The 16,723-nt window shown below is 48.9% G+C and overlaps 1 long non-coding RNA gene across 9 annotated transcripts; it reads right to left on the bottom strand.

The window, feature by feature from the left end:
* Nucleotides 1-5,980: 5,980 nt before the first annotated feature.
* On the bottom strand, nucleotides 5,981-15,863 carry LOC117011440. Of its 9 annotated transcripts, XR_004420964.1 has the most exons (7): nucleotides 15,792-15,814; nucleotides 15,198-15,301; nucleotides 12,815-12,889; nucleotides 10,725-12,341; nucleotides 8,239-8,361; nucleotides 7,102-7,184; nucleotides 5,981-6,431 (listed from the first exon to the last, which is right to left on the bottom strand). It is a non-coding gene; the product is annotated as an uncharacterized LOC117011440 (long non-coding RNA). The 9 variants fall into 9 exon arrangements; XR_004420965.2 differs by lacking the exon at nucleotides 15,198-15,301 and having other exon boundaries at nucleotides 15,792-15,863; XR_004420969.2 differs by lacking the exons at nucleotides 10,725-12,341; nucleotides 12,815-12,889; nucleotides 15,198-15,301; nucleotides 15,792-15,814 and adding an exon at nucleotides 9,385-9,567.
* Between the last annotated feature and the right edge of the window lie 860 nt (nucleotides 15,864-16,723).

The raw sequence follows: 16,723 nt of genomic DNA, 5'->3' as shown, positions 1-16,723 counted from the left end.
GCAGGGCGGGGGAGCCCGGGAGAACTGGGGCTAGCAGTGCAGGGGAGCATGGCAGAAGCAGGAAGCCCGGCGGGTGGGGTTGCCTGGCAGCGGGGGAAGCCCAGCAGAATCGGGGCCAGCAGCGTGGGGGAGCCCGGCGGTGCGGGGGCCTGCAGTGCCGGCCAGGGCGAGCAAACGCGGCGGCGGTGCAGACGGGAGGGGGCAGCCGGCGAGCCTGGCGGCAGCCGCCCCACCGGCAGGGCGAGCAAACGCGGCGCGGGGCGGTGCTGACAGGAGAGGGAGGCCAGCGAGCCCGGTGGCGGTGGCAGCCCTGCCGGCCAGGCGAGCAAATGCGGCACGGGGTGGCCAGGGCGAGCCTGGCAGCGGCGGCTGCCCCACCGGCAGGGCGAGCAAACGCGGCAGCAGGGCGGTGCTGACGGGAGAGGGGGGCCAGCGAGCCCGGCGGCGGCGGCAGCACCACCCGGCCAGCCCCACCGAGCCATGGTGCTGAGCTGGGCCACCCGGCCCTGTCAGCAACCATGAGCGGGCTGAGCCTGCCTGGCCCCGCCCCGAGCCAGTAAACCCCGCTATGCCGCGATCCTGTTACTAATTGGCCAATTTATGAAAGCTGCGCATGGATTCTCGCTACGAACGAAAGTGCGGCTAATATTCGGGGTGCGGCTTATTTATTGACAAAGACATCAACATTGTCGATGCACTGGAAGTGCGGCTTATACTCCGTGCAGCTTGTATTCATGAAACTACTCTATATAATAAATTATTAAAAACCATTTAAAAAGCACTAAATTTAAAAAACAAACCAACAACAACAAAAAAACCACTCCAAAATTTAAAAAGGCATCTAACAAAAGCCAGCTAATAAATTCACAACCAGAACTCCACCAGCAGGGTTGGCCCTACCCAAAATCCCAATAGTACATATCAGAAGTCTATTAAAAAAAACCTATTTTAAATAATTCTACGTCAAATAGAAAGCCATCCATAAAGCTACCTTCACCCAAAACTGTGGGAGTCAGCCTGGCCTGTGTTCCGGGTCCAGTAACCATATCTGAGGAAGACTGTACCCCAACCCTAGACCTTGGCAGGCATCTGTTTGAGTTGTGGCGATCCCAAAAGAAGAAGTTCCAAGGAGTTATGGGATCGCCCATGATAATGCCTCATACATATTCCCAACCCTCATTTTCCAGTTATCATCACCACTTCTCCCTTCTTTGTATCCCCATTGGACCCTACCTTCCCTTACCCCACCTCTGCACCACTTTCTCGTATACTCATTGGACCCTAACCTCAGCCCCTTTCCTGCTCCTGTTTTATACCCTGGACCTCCCTACATCTTGGTCCTCGACCACTGACTCCTACAAAGACCTAGTCAGCGTTCGGATTTTTGGGCCTCATCCCACATTTGTTTTCACTATTATGAAAGTATTTATGTTGCTAGTTGTGGTTGCACCGCTCTTCTTTTATTTTCTGCCACCATCGCCCTAATATCAGAGGAACCCTAAAAAGTATTGTCAGGGACCACCCTCACCCCCAACACAAAACCAAAATTGCACATAGTGAATAACATATAGAATTAAAATATATTAATTTGATCATACAGCTAACAACATGAACTAAATAATAAAGTGTCCTAGAATTGTAATAGGATATCCTCTATCATCCTTCTCCAAATTCTCTCTCAACTACATTGTCTAGCACCAAAAAAAAACCACAACAACAACAACAACAACAACAAAAACACCACACCAAAAAACCCCCAAAAACCAAAAACACAAAAACTTTTTTTTAAACTAACTTTTAATTTATTTGCCAAAACAAAAAGTTTTGCCAAAACTTTAACTTCTTATTTTCCTAGAACCCCCAGGGAAGGAACGCCAGGAGTGCTCCTGCACAAGACATTTGGTGCCGGGCAGAGGCATCCCCAGCACAGCCTGATTTAAACACTTCAAATGCTGGGAAAGCTGGAGTTCCCATCAAGTGAACCCCTGAGGCAACAGGGAGTGTTCACCTCACCTTAAACAGCAAATAAATGTCTTCTCATGTTCCATTTAGTCCCCTGCTGTAGCAGAAATACTGGGTTTTCTCAGCCTGCGGCTGCGGCACTTTCGGGACAGACTGGGGGGCAGGGGCCAAAAAGAGAAAGATCCTATCCCATCAAAAAATCCTCCTGAATGAATGCCTCAAAAAAACCCCAGCCAAAACTAAAAAACCCCTACCTGTAACCAAATAAAAACAACAACAAAAAAATTCCTTTACATGTATTAAAAAATTATATTTTTAAATATTGATATTAATATTTATAATATATAATTAATTTTTTATATTCAATCTAACTTATATTCGAATATACTATAAGACATGTATGCAATCTTATTTTTATTATTTATTTTATAAATTTATATTTTATTTTACTACCATTTATTTATATTTTATATATATGTATATATCTATGTCTTTTTATATTATGTATTTGTATATTTATATATTTTTAGTATTACTTATAAAAAAGCTCTGCCTCTAACAAAATAGAAACCAAAAAACCTTTATTTTAAACTACAGTAGTTTCACGAATACAAGCCACATCATTTTGACTAAAATTCTGCTCCCAAACCGGAAATGCGGCTATTACTCAGGAGCAGCTAACATGTGAATAATTTTCTGACATTTCCACCCCCAGAAGTGGAAACCGAGGTGCCGAGTCGAGCAACTTGCCAGTAAAAGCCGGCATTTCGTGATTGTTACAAATTGTTACTCTGTTGCGCCACGGGTGGAGCCTGGCTCCCTGCAGGCAGCACGGGGGGGCAGGGAGAGAGGCGAGAGAGCTCTCTCCTTCCCTCCTCTGCCACAGCCCGGGGGAGAGACGGGAGGGCCCCGTGCTGCCATCCCCGCAGCCTGGGGGGAAGGCAGGGGCTCCGTGCTGCCATCCCCGCAGCCTGTGGGGTAAGCGGGCGGCTCCTGCCCCCGCCCGCCGCGGCAGGAGAAGGCAGGCTCTGTCCCCGCCCGCCGCCACCGCGGCAGGCGTGGGGAAGCTCCGCCCCTGCCCGCCGCCGCTACCACGGGTGTGGGGAAGCTCCGCCCCCGCCCGCCGCCGCAGGTGCGTGGGGGCTCCATACCTACCTGCCACCGCAGGGCAGCACCGGGTTGGGGTGACTGAGTCCAGTGGCAGTGGCGGCCGGCCCCGAGTGGCCCTGCCGAGCTGGTCCCGAGCAGCCCCACCGAGCTGGGCCACCTGGCCCCGTCAGCAGCCCCGAGCGGGCCGAGCCTGCACAGCCTTAGCTGAGCCAGTAAACCCCGCCCTGCCGCGGTTCTGTTACTATTTGGCAACTTTGTTGCACACAGGTCCTCCCTGCGAACGACAGAGCGGCTTATACTCGGGTGCGGTTTATTTATGGACAAAGAACAAAATGTTTGCCAACACCCGGCGATGCGGCTTATAGTCCGTGTGGCTTGTATTCGTGAAACTACTGTATATTTCTTTTTCTATTAATATTTATCATATTTATATCTGTAATTTATATTTATGTATTATGTAATATCTCTATTATGTACATGATATACTAAAACAATATATACAATATTATTTCTAATTTATAGTTATAAATATTTTATATTTACATATATTTATATCTGCATGCATAGTTATGACATATTTATACTTTTATATGTTTGTATATATTTATTGTAGATTTGCATATTTATATTTTTGTGTATGCTATTTATATTATTTACAAAAAGCCCTGCCTCTAAAAAAACCCTGAAAAAACCCTTTATTTTAAACAGTATTTAAATATTTTTATATTTCTATTTTTCAAATTCATAATTTATATTCATACATTATATAATAATATGTGCAATAATATTTCTATTATATACTATATCTTTTCCATATATGTATGTTACAGTAATTTCACGACCATAAGGCGCACCGGACTATAAGGTACACCCCCCGGGAGTCAGCAAATTTCGCAACTTTGTAGATCATATAAGGCACACCGGACTAAAAGGTGCACTTTTTTTTTTGCAGTGAGGAGTCGCGTGGCATGCAACAAAGTAACGAATTAGTAACAGAATCGTGCCATCGCGGGTTTACTGGCATGTGCTCAATTTGCAAACATTTTTCACAGATTGGCGTAGCCTTTAAATGCAGTCCCAGGCGCCCTCCCGGTGCCATGAGTCTCAGAACTCCCGTGCGCCCCCGGCGCTGGCTGGCAAGGTGGGGCTCGGGGCGGCTGCGGCTCACGGCGGTCCAGGGTGGCTCGGGGTTGCCCGTGGTCTGGGTTGGCTCAGGGTGGCCACGACTCACGGCTTCTGTGGTTGCCCGCTCCCGCCTTCCCTGCGCTGCTCGCGCCGGGCCAGCCGTGGTGCTTCCCTCTCTCCCTGCGTGATGGTCAGGGCCGGCGCCACACTGCTCTCTACCCACGCGGCACACACGGGGCCGGCGCGGGGCGCTCCGCCATCTACCGTGCAGCACATACAGGGCCAGGGCAGCGCCGCTCTCTCCCTGCACAGGTCGTACAGGACCAGCGCCACCTCCCTCTCTCCCCGCACGGCTCGCGTGGGACTGGCGCCACCTCCTTCTCTTCCCGCTCCGCGTCCAGGACCGGTGCCCCCTCCCTCTCTCCCCGCGCAGTGGTCGGGGCCGGCGCTGGCTCCCTCCCTCTCCGCACGGCTCCTGCCGGCCGTGGCCGCCCGCTCCCGCCCCTCGGCACTCCCACAGCACCATCCCCCGCATTGCGGCTCACACTTCCGGGGTGGCAAATGTCGCAACTTTGTCCATCAGATAAGGCACCCAGACTATAAGGTGCACTTCTGGGTTCAGGGGAAAATTTTAGTCAAAAGAGTGTGCCTTATAGTTGTGAAATTACTGTACTTGTATCTGTTTGTATTTTATACTTATACAAACAATATATCTATATTTTCATCTTATTTATATTTTAAATTTATATTATCTATTAAAAAACTCTGCCTCTAACCAAATAAAAACCAATAAAACTTTTATTTTAAACTATATTTAAGTATTTCTTATATTGATATTTTTTATGTATTCTACACCCACCCCTCCCTGTGAAGGCTCTGGCACCCTCGGGTCCCTCTGTGGGAGGGCTCCCAGTGTGACCCACCCCCCATTCCCACTCACCTGCTCCTGCCCCGCAGCATGGCTCCCTCTCCCAGGGACCTCGGGGTGCCCCCAATGACAGCGCAGCCCCCGAATCTCCACCCCCTCCCCTCAGCCTTTCTTCCTCACCCCCAAAGAAGGCACAGAACGACCCACAGAACTGCCCTGGACAGTAGCATGGCACTTGATTCCAACCCATTCCACGTCTACATTCCCCCAGAAAGGGGCTCTGCTGACACAAGAAAGGGGGGGCAGCCCCCAGAAGGGCTGAAGCTCCTCCCCAGTCCCACGGACACAGGTGACAAGAGGCCGAAAGGAGGAGTGGCAGCAGAGAGGAGACACAGGAAGAAACCAATATCAGGGTGCAGGATGAAATGGAAAAAAATAAAAAAAAAAAACCACCAAAAAACCCCAGGGATGCTGGATGGGTAGCATACAGAGAGGGATTGAAAAAGAGCAGGGACAGCAAACGGGACACAAGGATCCTGTGGGAAACAGTGGCACAGGAAGCACTGCAGAGCCACAGAGAATAAAACAGGAACACAAGTGAGACACAGAGAAAAAGAGTGCCAAACACACAGCAAGGACTGAAGGAAACAAGGACACGGAGAGGAAAGGACCACGGCATGGGCCGGGACGGGCAAAGACAGGCGAGGAGCAGCACAGGGATGGAGACAGAGAGGCACGGCCAGCAGGACAGAGGCTTACCAAGAGAGGGGTGCAGTAAGGGAGGAGCTCTGGGCAGCAGGTGCACACAGGTACAGAGGAATTGAGCAACATTTATTAAATAAATAATTATTAAGGGTTTATTCCTTAAAACAAAAAGAAGAACAAGAAAGAGTGAAGTAGTGAAAGGGAATGAGATGGGGAGCACACAGGACAAGAAATTTTTTATTAGCTTAGGAAAATGCACACCCAGTTCAGTAGATATTGAATAGCAGGGAAGTCAGGAGATAAATGCTTTGCTTTCAGAGACAAAAATTTAAATAAATATTTACATGAAACCAAGAGTCCACACCTTGCCTTCTCAGAAGTCCTTATTAAGAAAAAACCCCTGCGGTGTCCTCTCAAGGGACATTGGAAGAACTCCTTGGCTGGGTCACAGCCTGGGTCAGCACTGCTCCACCCGTGGCCTGCAGCCCTTTCACATCTTTGCGAGTCCCCATAGACCCCAGAGGACTGCAGGGCCAAGTCTCACCTTGGCCATTCCCTGCAGTCCAACATTCATTTCCTGCCAGAGCTGCCTGTGCACAGTAGCCACTCCCCACTCAGTAGTGCTCAGCCTTGTCTCCAGAGCTCTGAATGTCCTGTGTACCTGCAAAATAACCAGGGAAAGGTACCTGGTTACTCACAAAATTTGACAACACAAAGAGCATATGTGGACAGCAAAAAGGGCTCAAATCTGATCTCACATCACCAATTCTTTTCATGTGATTCTTTCCCTGATACTTTCATATTTTGACACCTCACCCCACTCCAATATTCACTGTGTGCACAGTAATTTTTTCAGCCTTGGGAATCGTCAGTCACACACTCAGCTTTTGCTGGACAACCTTCAGTTTCCACAATAAACTTCCTTCACTATTTGCTCTAAGATCTTCCTACCTGCAGTCACAAGATTTTAGTAAAGCAAAATATCAACTTGATTTATGATGTAATATTTCAACACAAAGTTACACAAAAGCATTAAGTCCATTTGCACAAAAGACAGAAATATGGCTAAAAGGAGAAGTGAATCAGTAGCTAGAAACAACGTATCAAATGACCGAGACATAAATAGGATCTTGATACACAGAAAATGCTATTTACCATGAAAATGGAAGGAAAAGTTACTGAAAATCTTGCATAACACAAGATACCAATGAAAATGGTACAATGCACGGAACGGCTCTGGGTGAAACAAGCTGCTCTGCAGGATCTATTGAAGCACATTAAGGTTTCACAGAGGTGATTTCAACACAGAATGGTATAAGGTTAAATCTCACCCTTTGCAGTAGGTCTCAAAGACAGCTCAACTTTCAAGAGTAAAGGGATTCCTCATGGATAACAGCTTGCTTTTCCAGGGTTCCTGGAACAGAGCAGAGATGCCACAGTTTAGGTCATGCACTTCCCACTCTGAAGCCAAAAACCCAAACACGGCACTGCTCCAGAGCCCTGGGAGACACCCATGGATTCTGGGGCTACAGGATGCAGTGAAAAATTACAGACACCAAGACCTGTGCAGTGCTGGCTGGGAGAAGCAGCACTACTCTCCAAGAAAGTGCCATCCTGCAGCCAGGTTAGTGCTTCAGAGAATTTGACTGCCATGGAAAAAACAAAGTATCCTAGCTGTGGATTGAAGAAAAAACCCAAAACCACTGTCCAGAGTGTGAGGGTGAACATCCACAGCAATACAGCAAAATAAATAGGAATGTCAGAAAAAAAGAGACATTAAAACTTGTCCAGATGAACAATCATTGTCTATTAGAACAATGCTCGCATAAAAGAACTGTGACATGGAGCCTAAATTCAGGATATAGTTATGGAAGAATACTCTAAGACCACTTTTAAGTGCTATAAACCCACTAAACCTGAGCACACTTTTCATTTTCTAGACAGATATGAAGATGGTTGAGTGAGAGCCTCAAGCACATACTCACTTGTCAGATTTGCCTTTGCTCAATTTAGCAAAGACAGAGCAGTTGTGGCCAGTACAGGTTGGACTCACCCCAAGTTCTGCCCGAGACCCTCTGGCCACACTTGCTGCAGATAATGCTGACCCTCGCTGGCTCCAGCCAGACCTATTTGGTGCCTGGTTTGTGTACTCTTCTGATCAATGTGAAGGAACCCTCCCGTGCCCTGCACCTGGTGATATTTTCTTGGTTGCAATGCAATTTCTCATACAAAAGGCAGACCTGGTTGGTTTCTTGTTTGGTTTTTTCCCCCTAGGATTTGCCTTACACAGGTTCCTCACAGCTGATCGCTATGATGCCAACAGCAGCGATGCAGAAAACCACTCTGGGACAGAGCAGCAGGAAAAGCTACCTTCTAGACTTGCCAGAGTATAACAGGAGCACCCTCAGTGCCATACCTGGTGAGTGAAGTGGGGCTGGCAGGCTGACCCATAAACATTCTGCATTTACCTTTCAACAGAGTAAACACTGAAACAGAACAAATCTCTCTTGCAGTCGAGATGCCTTGAGGTACGCCTGTAGATCCTGCTAAGTGTCCTTGAGCAGCCAGAGCAGAATAAGGCTTCTACCATGCTGTAAGTAAGAAATAACATTTATTCAGAAGAAAATAGAAGCAAGCACCTCTCCCCATCCCTTTTCTAAAAAAAAAAAAAAAAAAAATAATCAGGCGCTAAAATTTTTTAAGCATTCATTCTTACTTTACACAGTGTGAATTATGAGCATTCATCTTTCAGCCTGAATTGCAACAGCTCCTAAGGCTGACTGATCTCAGCCAGACCATCAGAATCACTAAACTGTGGAACAGACCTTAAAGCTCATCCAGTGCCACCCCCTGCCATGGGCAGAGACACCTCCCACTGCCCCAGATTGCTCCAAGCCCCAGTGTCCAGCCTGGCCTTGGACACTTCCAGGGATTCAGAGGAAGCCACAATTTCTCTGGACACCCTGTGCAGGGTCTGCCCACCCTCCCAGAGAACAATTACTTCCTGATGTTTAATCTGAACCTGCTTTCGTTCGTCCTAAGGCTGTTCCCCTTGTCTATCACGACATGTCCTTGGGAGAAACCCCTCTCCCTTGGGCCATAAGCGGAATGTACAGACCATCCCACATAAGTGTTCCAGCGGCTCTCGGGGGCACACGAGCGCTCCGGGCCCTTTACCGGGCTTGTCCTCGGCGCCTTTCCCGGGAACTCCCGAGCGGCCCGGCACTGTGCCCAGCCAGGACCGGCGCTCACCGTCCGCACTCGCGGGAGCTCCGAGCCCTTCTGCTGCCGGCCCAAGGCGGCGCTGCGGCCGCACCCGAGCGGGAGGGAGGGAGGGAGGGAGGGACGGAGGGAGGGATGGCGGCAGTGACCGCAGGGACGCGCCGGGCTGGCAGGGCCGGCACTCACTGCGCAGCACGGTGCAGCCGCAGCACGCAGGCGTCTCCTGGCCACAGAACGCCCAGCTCGAGGGGTCGCCCCCGGGCAGGGGGGCTGCGCCCGCCGCTCCCGCCACAGCGAGCGGCTCTGGGCACGGCCCCATCGCGTCCCGCCCGCTCGCCGGGGGCGGACCAAAGCAAAGCAAAGGGTGGAACCAAAGCAAAGGATGTGCTTACTCCAGTACACCCTTACGTACGAAGCGTTTTACCCAGTCTCACGTCGTTCAGAGAACATCCGGGGCTGGCAGGGCCCCACAAGGGCCATCCGGTCCAAGCCCTGGCCCTGCACAGACGCCCCGACGATCCCACCCTGGCAGCGCTGTGCAAACGCTCCTGGAGCTCTCTGGGGCCGTGCCCGTTCCCTGGGGAGCCTGGGCAGTGCCCAGCACCCTCTGGCGGAAAGAACCTTTCCATGGTATCCGACACAAACCCCTCCAGAAACAGCTCCAGCCGCTCCTGAGTCCTGTCCCTGTCCCAGGGAGCAGAGAGTGGAGCTGCCCCTGGGCAGAAGCTGCAGCCCCGCTGAGCTCTGAGCTCAGCCTGCCCCGGGCCCAACAGGTCAAGTGCGCTCAGCCCCTCCCGCTGTGGCCCCTGCAGACCCCAGCCCTTCCCATCCAGGTGCATTCAGCAATGTTTTGCAGCCCAGCTGTGCTCAGGAGCACCCAGGAAGGGTGCACTGCTCTGAGAGAAGGGGTTGTGACCCAGCTGGCACTTACCCACCCTGTCCCTAGGTTACAGGACACCCATCTCAGTTGAAAACACGCTGAGGAGTAATGTGAGATGCTACATAGTGATTCGTGTCATTATGGAAATACACCATGGGATCAATATAAACAAGAATACTGAATTCAAAGTAAAACATGGACATGAGACACAGGAAAATATAATAATTTCATTATATTTGCTTAAATCATTATGCTGTGAATTGTTGGCTTTTGTTTGTATGTATTTATTATTTTGCCACTATAATTATGAATTGTATCCACTTTTTACGTATAAGAAAAATACAGGCTTATGTGGACATGAGCAGACTTGCCACTGCTGTTACCTACTTGCTAGGAGTGTAATCTGAGAATGTGTTCAAGCTTTGTCCAGACCTGGTGGGGGCTTGTAGCCACGGCTGCTTGAGTGCTAGCCAACATGTTTGGACTTGCTCGAACTTGTACCACAGCACGGTGGGCATGACATGGGCCCACCAGAAACTGCCTGTAAAAGGGGCAGTGATGAGGGGTAAGACAGACGTGATGGTGCAGAGGGGACTCCCTGCATCCCCACCGCTGCTTGCCCATTCCTTATCAAGGAACTAATAAATTGCCTTATTAATCAACCTACCCGATTTTGGTGAGTAATTTATAACAAATTTGGTGACCTCAACGTGACGAATTTCCATTTTTGGGGGGAGAACAACTGATCTCAGGGAGGCGCCCCACCCTTAGTGACTGGAACAGGAAATTCATAAAACAGACAAGGCACAGGCAAGGAATCTGAGCTCCCAGAGGAAAACTGCAGTATGTTACCTGTAATTTCTTGTGCATGAAGATCCAGGCGAGAACAGCAGACTATCGCTTGGTTGGGTGGTGTGTGACTGGTGTATGCTTGAGACGTAAGAGTTACGGGGCGAGTGCGGAGTTCTTGTGTCCAGTCTGGACCTCATCTATTGCCCTTGGCATTAATTTTTTCTTTCTCCAGTTGATTTCTACTATGTGAAAAGGATCCACCATCTCTGAAACAGCCCTGCAATCCCTCCCAGGGCTCTCCTCTGCTGTCCTCAGTCTCCACCCTACTGAGCACAGAGCTTCTTTATCCCTGTATAGTGGTCATGTTCTTGCAGCCTCCAAACTCCACCTGGGGAGATCTCTGAGCCCTCTCCAAGGCGTTGGTAAATGAAAACATTCTGCTCATAGTCTAAGGAAATCACCAGAGGACAGGGCCACCAGACCTGTGTGTCCTGGCTACTTTTGTCTGGGCACAATCCTTGGAGAGATGGAATTTTGGAGGTACGAAGCCTCTGGCCGACCTTAGCCCGGCTATTAGGGTCAGTGGCTTCACTGAACTTGGTGATTTTATCCAGAAAGAAAATCTGATCTGATTGTTCAGGAACTAAAAAGCTTTAATACTAGAAAGCAACAAACAGCAAGCCAAAGAGCTTGTACTGAACGAACTGGGACAGATGGTACAGGGAGGCTTGATCCATGCACGAGGGCAATGGCAAAAAGCAGGTGTTAGGGCAGGGCAGGGGTATTTATAAACTTGCAGGAGTAGGGAGGAACTAGGGTGGAGTTTAGGGAGGGGATCCAATAGGGAAGGGTCATTAGGAATATTAAAATTATTGCAGCAAAAAGGAACCAATGACAACAAGGGAAGCAGAGAACTCTGTGGAAATAGTCAACATACTGGAACTGGAGGATTCTGGGGGTGGTTTTTTACTCACTCCTATTGCAAAGGGTTTCCCCACGGCCTTAAGCCATGATTATCTGCACTTGTATTGGAGCTAACCCCAACATGCACACAAAAATCCCAAATTCCACACAAAATCCACACAAAAGCTCCCTGCACTCCTTGCAAGGCAATGTGGGTGTGTTTTATTGGCGCTGTGGGTGGAGCTTGATCTGGATTGGTCTGTAGGGGTGGGGCTGCTCCAGCTGCAGCCAATGGGAGGCGCAGAGCTCTGGGGGGGGGAGCGGACAGGGCTCAAGGCAAAGGTGGTCAAAGGGGTGGGGCTAAAGGGGGTGGGGCTTAAGGGGAGGAGCCTAAATAGGGAGAGATGAAAGGGGTGGGGTCTAAAGTGGGTGGGGTTTTAAGTGGGTGGGGCACAAATGGGAAGGGTTAAGGGTGGGGCTTAAAGTGGGTGGAGCCCAAAGTGGGTAGAGATTGAAACAAAGTTTCTTACAGTGGGTAGGGCTTAAATGGGGACAACTTAAAGGGTGGGGCTTAAATAGAAGGATTTAAGTGCTTGGGGCTTAAATGGGCATGTTTTAAGGAGGGGTGGGCATGGTTTAGGGTGAAGAGGGCATGGGGAAGTCTCATCCAGGCACAGAACAAAGGCCCTGGCCACGAGGGGGCGGGACCAGTCCGGAGCCACGATGGCACCAAGTTCTGCCCCCTCTGGGGCTTGGGTGTGGTCCAGGATCAGCCTGGATGGGGGAGGAGAAAGAGGAAAAATTTATCCTGAATTCCTAAAAAATTCATCCAAAATTCCTCAAAAAATTCATCCCGAATTCCCAAAAAACTTTATCTTCAATTCTCAAAAAATTAATCCCAAATTCCCAAAATTTCTCCAAAAATTCCCAAAACACCCCAAATTTCTCCCAAAATTCCCCACAGAATTTCCCACATTTCCCACAAAATTCCCCAAATTTAAAAAAAAACCCCAAATTCCAAAAATTTCCACCAGAATTCCCAGTATTTCCTACAAAACCCCCAAGATTCATGAGACTTCTCCCAAATTTCCCCCCAAAAAATCCCAAAATTCCCCATAAAATTCCCAGAATTTGTGAAATTCCTCCCAAAATTCCCTCCAAAATTTTCCCCAAAACTTTCAAAATTCCCAAGCTTCACCACGAGATCCCCCAAATTTTCCACAGAATTCCCAAAATTACAGACCCACCTCCTGAGGTCGATCACCGGCATCTCCGGAATCTCTGGCGGGGCCTCAGGGGGCGGGGCCAGAAGGGGCGGGACACTGAGGGAGACAAGCCATGACATAATTGAGCCATGCCCCCTCCCCACTTCTGGTGTAATTTGGGAAAAGTAAACTGGACTAAAATTGGACTTCTGTTCAATAATGATCACTTTGTGTTTAAGCCCCGCCCACTTCCGGTACACCAACGCGACTTCTGGTACTTTTAGCAACACTCACTTCCGGTGTAAATCACACTCACTTCCGGTTTAAACTCCACCCACTTCTGGCCACCATTTTCTCCCCAATTTTCCCTTTTTTTCTCTAAGTTTTCCCAAAAATTCCCTGAATCTCCTCTAAAGACGAACTTCCAGAATTTTTCCCGACTCCCCGCCCTGATCCCGCCCTAAATTCCACTTCTGGTTGAATCTCAGCCACTCCCTGGTTACACCACACCCACTGCTGGGTGAGGCTCCGCCCCCACCTCAGCTCCCTCTCCAGGGCCTCCAGGGAAAGTTCTGAGGGGAGAAGGGCAAAATCAGCTCCAAAATTCCCAAAATTCTGCCCAAAAGTTCAGCCAGATTCCCCTCAAAATCCCCCAAAAGTCCCAGATTTCACCCAAATTTCCCACATTTCTGCCCAAACATGTTCCCAAAATTCTGATTTTTAGCCAATTTTTTCAAATTTTCCCCCAAATTTCCCCATTTTCCCCAGATTCTACTCAAATTTTTCCCATTTTCACCCCAAAAACTCCCAAATTTTGTTCCAAAATCCTCCAATTTTTCCTGAATTTCAGCAAATTTCTCCCATAATTCCCCAATTTTCTCAATTTTCTCCCAAATTCATAAATGTTCCCATTTTTACCCCAAAATCGCCACATTTTCTCCATTTTTTTCCCAAAATCCCCAAAAATTTTACTAAGTTCTCCTAAAAGTCAAAAACAATTCCCAAATTTTCCCAAAATCCCTCCAATTTTCCCTGAATTACCCAATTTCCCTATTTTCCCATTTTTGCCCCAGATTTCTCCCAAATCCCCCAAATTCTCCTAAAATTCCCAAGCATTCCCATATTCCAACAAAACTCCCAAAATTTTTCCTGAATTCCCTAATTTTTACCCAAATTTTCCCCTGAAATTGCCAAAAATTCCCATATATCTCCCAAAATTCCACTTTTGGACCAATTTTTTTTTCCCTAAAATTGTTCCCTTTTCCACTTTTTCCCATTCCCTCAAAATTCCCAAATTTTCTTGATTTTCTCCCAAATGTCTCCAATTTTCCCCAATTTTTCCCATTTTTACCCCAAACCCCCCAAAATTCCCAAATTGCCCCCAAACTCCCACATTTCTGCCCAAAGTTCCTTGCATTTTTTCCATAATTCTCCCCTTTTTGGCCAAAATTTCCCACAATTTTTTACTAAATTTCCCAATTCCCCCAAATTTTCCCAAAATTCCCTAAACCTTTTCCTAAATTTACCCATTTTTTACCCCAAAATTTTCCAAATTTCCCAAAATTTCCCAAATGCCCCAATTTTCCCCCAATTCCTCACCCGAGCTCGGGGGGGGGGTGGGGCAGGCTTGGCTCCAGCACCTCCCATAGCCCTGGGGACACAAATTTGGGTCAAAATCCACCAAATTTGGGCAAAAATTGGGGGGTTGGGGGGAAAATGTGGGGGTTTTGGGGCAAAATTGGGGAAAAAATTGGGTATTTTAGAAGGCAAATTTCAGGTCAAAGACTGAAAACTTGGGGAATTTTGGCAGAAAATTTGTGGTAAAATTCAGCTTTTTTAGGGAAAAAGTAGATTTTTAAAGGAAAAATTGGGATTTTGGGATCTCAGGGTCAGGAAATTTTGAGATCTCTGGGTTGGGAATTTCGGGGATTTTTGGATCAGGATTTTGGGATTTTTGGAATCTCTACGTCAGGAATTTCAGGATTTTTGGGAGTTTTGGAATCTTTGGGGCAGAATTTTTGAGTTTTTGGGATTTCTGGTTCAGGAATTTCAGGAGTTTGGGATCTATGAGTCAGGATTTTAGGATTTCTGGGTCAGGGATTTTGGGAATTTGGAATCTCTGGGGCAGCATTTTTGAGATTTTGGAATTTCTGTGTTGCGAATTTGGGATTTCTGGGTGAGGAATTGTGGGAATTTTGAGATTTCTGGGTCAGGAATTTTGGGAATTTCCAGTTTTTTAGGATTTTGGGGATTTCTAGGTTGGGAATTTTGGGGATTTGGGAAATTTTGGGAATTATGGGAATTTCTGGCATCTCTGAGTCAGGATTTTGGGATTTTTGGGATGTGGGAGTTGGGAATTTTGGGATTTTCAGGATTTTTGGGATTTTTGGGCCAGGAATTTTGGGAATTTTTGGGGCAGCCCCACCTCCACCTTGCTGGGCAGCTCCGGGGGCGGCTCCAGGGGACCAGGGCGGGGGAGGGGCTGGAAGCAGCGACCCCAAAACTGGAGCAGCTCAGGGGGGAGGGGAGCTGGGGGGGGAGAGAGAAACAAAAAATGGGGTCAGGAAATGGATCTGGGGGGCAGAGAAATCTATGGGACAGGAACCTGTGGGGCAGGAATGGGGTCAGGAAATTTATGGGGCAGGGAAATCGGTGGGGGAGAAATGGGGTCAGAATCTATGGGGCAGGGAATGTGTGGGGTAGGGAATGTAGGGGGCAAGAAGGGGGCCAGTCTATGGGGCAGAGAATCTATGGGGCAAGGAATGGGATCAATGTGTGGGGCAGGAATGGGATCAATGTGTGAGGCAGGCAATCCATGGGGCAGGAATGGGGTCAGTCTATGAGGCAGGGAAATGTGTGGAGCAGGGATGGGATCCATGGGGAAGGATCAGGATCTGTGAGGCACATTTAGGATCTCTGGGTCAGACTTAGGATCTATTGGACAGGGATGGGATCTATGGGGCTGATTTGGGATCTCTGGGTCAGATTTAGGATCTGTGGGATGGATCTGGGGTCTCACCATGGCATGCTGTGCTCAGCAGTTCACTCAGGGGGCGCCAAGATCTGTGGGGCTGCTCCAGCGGCTCCTGAGGGCACAGAAAGAGATGGGGACAGGGTTTGCGATCTATGGTGCAGAACTGAAATCCGTGGGGTGGATTTGGGATCTATGGGGTCAAACCAAACCTATGGGGCAGAACTAGAATGTCTAGGTTTGAACTGGAATCTGTGGGGCAGGAATGGGTTCTACGGGGCAGATTTAGGATCTGTAGGTCCAGATTGAAATTTATGAGGCAGATTTGGAATCTGTGAGGTAGAACCAAATCTATACAGCAGGACTTGAGATCTATGGGGCAGAACCAAAACCTGTGGGGCAGGGATGGGATCTATGGGGCACTCAGTGGTGACTGGTCACTCAGTGGTCACTTAGGGACCACTCTACGGTCACTGGTCACTCAGGGGTCACTCAGTGGTCACTGGTTACTCAGGGCTCACACAAGGATCATTGCTCAGTGGTCACTCAGTGGTCACTTGTTACTCAGAGGTCACTCAGTGGTCACTGGTCACTCAGGGGTCACTGCTCAGTGCTCACTCAGTGCTCACTGGTCACTCAGGGGATCATTGCTCAGTGCTCACTCACCCATGGCTGGCAGTCTCTCAGCGGCTCCTGAAGCCTCTCCCGAATTTCCTGGGCCGGGATTTGGGTTCTCAGGGTCCAGCGGGGGGGAGGGGCCGGCGCTGCCAGGAAGGGGGGAGGGGCCAGTAGGAGGGGGAGGGGCCAGAGGAGGGGGAGGGAGGGGCAGAGGGGGGAGGGGTGGAGCCTCTGGGGGGGGGCAGGGCCTGCAGGGGGGGAGGAGCAGAAAACTTCCTGTGTTTTCAACAGGAATTCCCAAATTTTCCCAAAATTTTCCCCAAACTCATCCCAGTTTTTTTCTATTTTTTCCCAATTCACCC

Source organism: Catharus ustulatus, unplaced genomic scaffold, assembly GCF_009819885.2.
Source record: "Catharus ustulatus isolate bCatUst1 unplaced genomic scaffold, bCatUst1.pri.v2 scaffold_156_arrow_ctg1, whole genome shotgun sequence".
NCBI lineage: Eukaryota > Metazoa > Chordata > Aves > Passeriformes > Turdidae > Catharus > Catharus ustulatus.
This window is presented reverse-complemented; position numbering and strand designations above follow the sequence as displayed.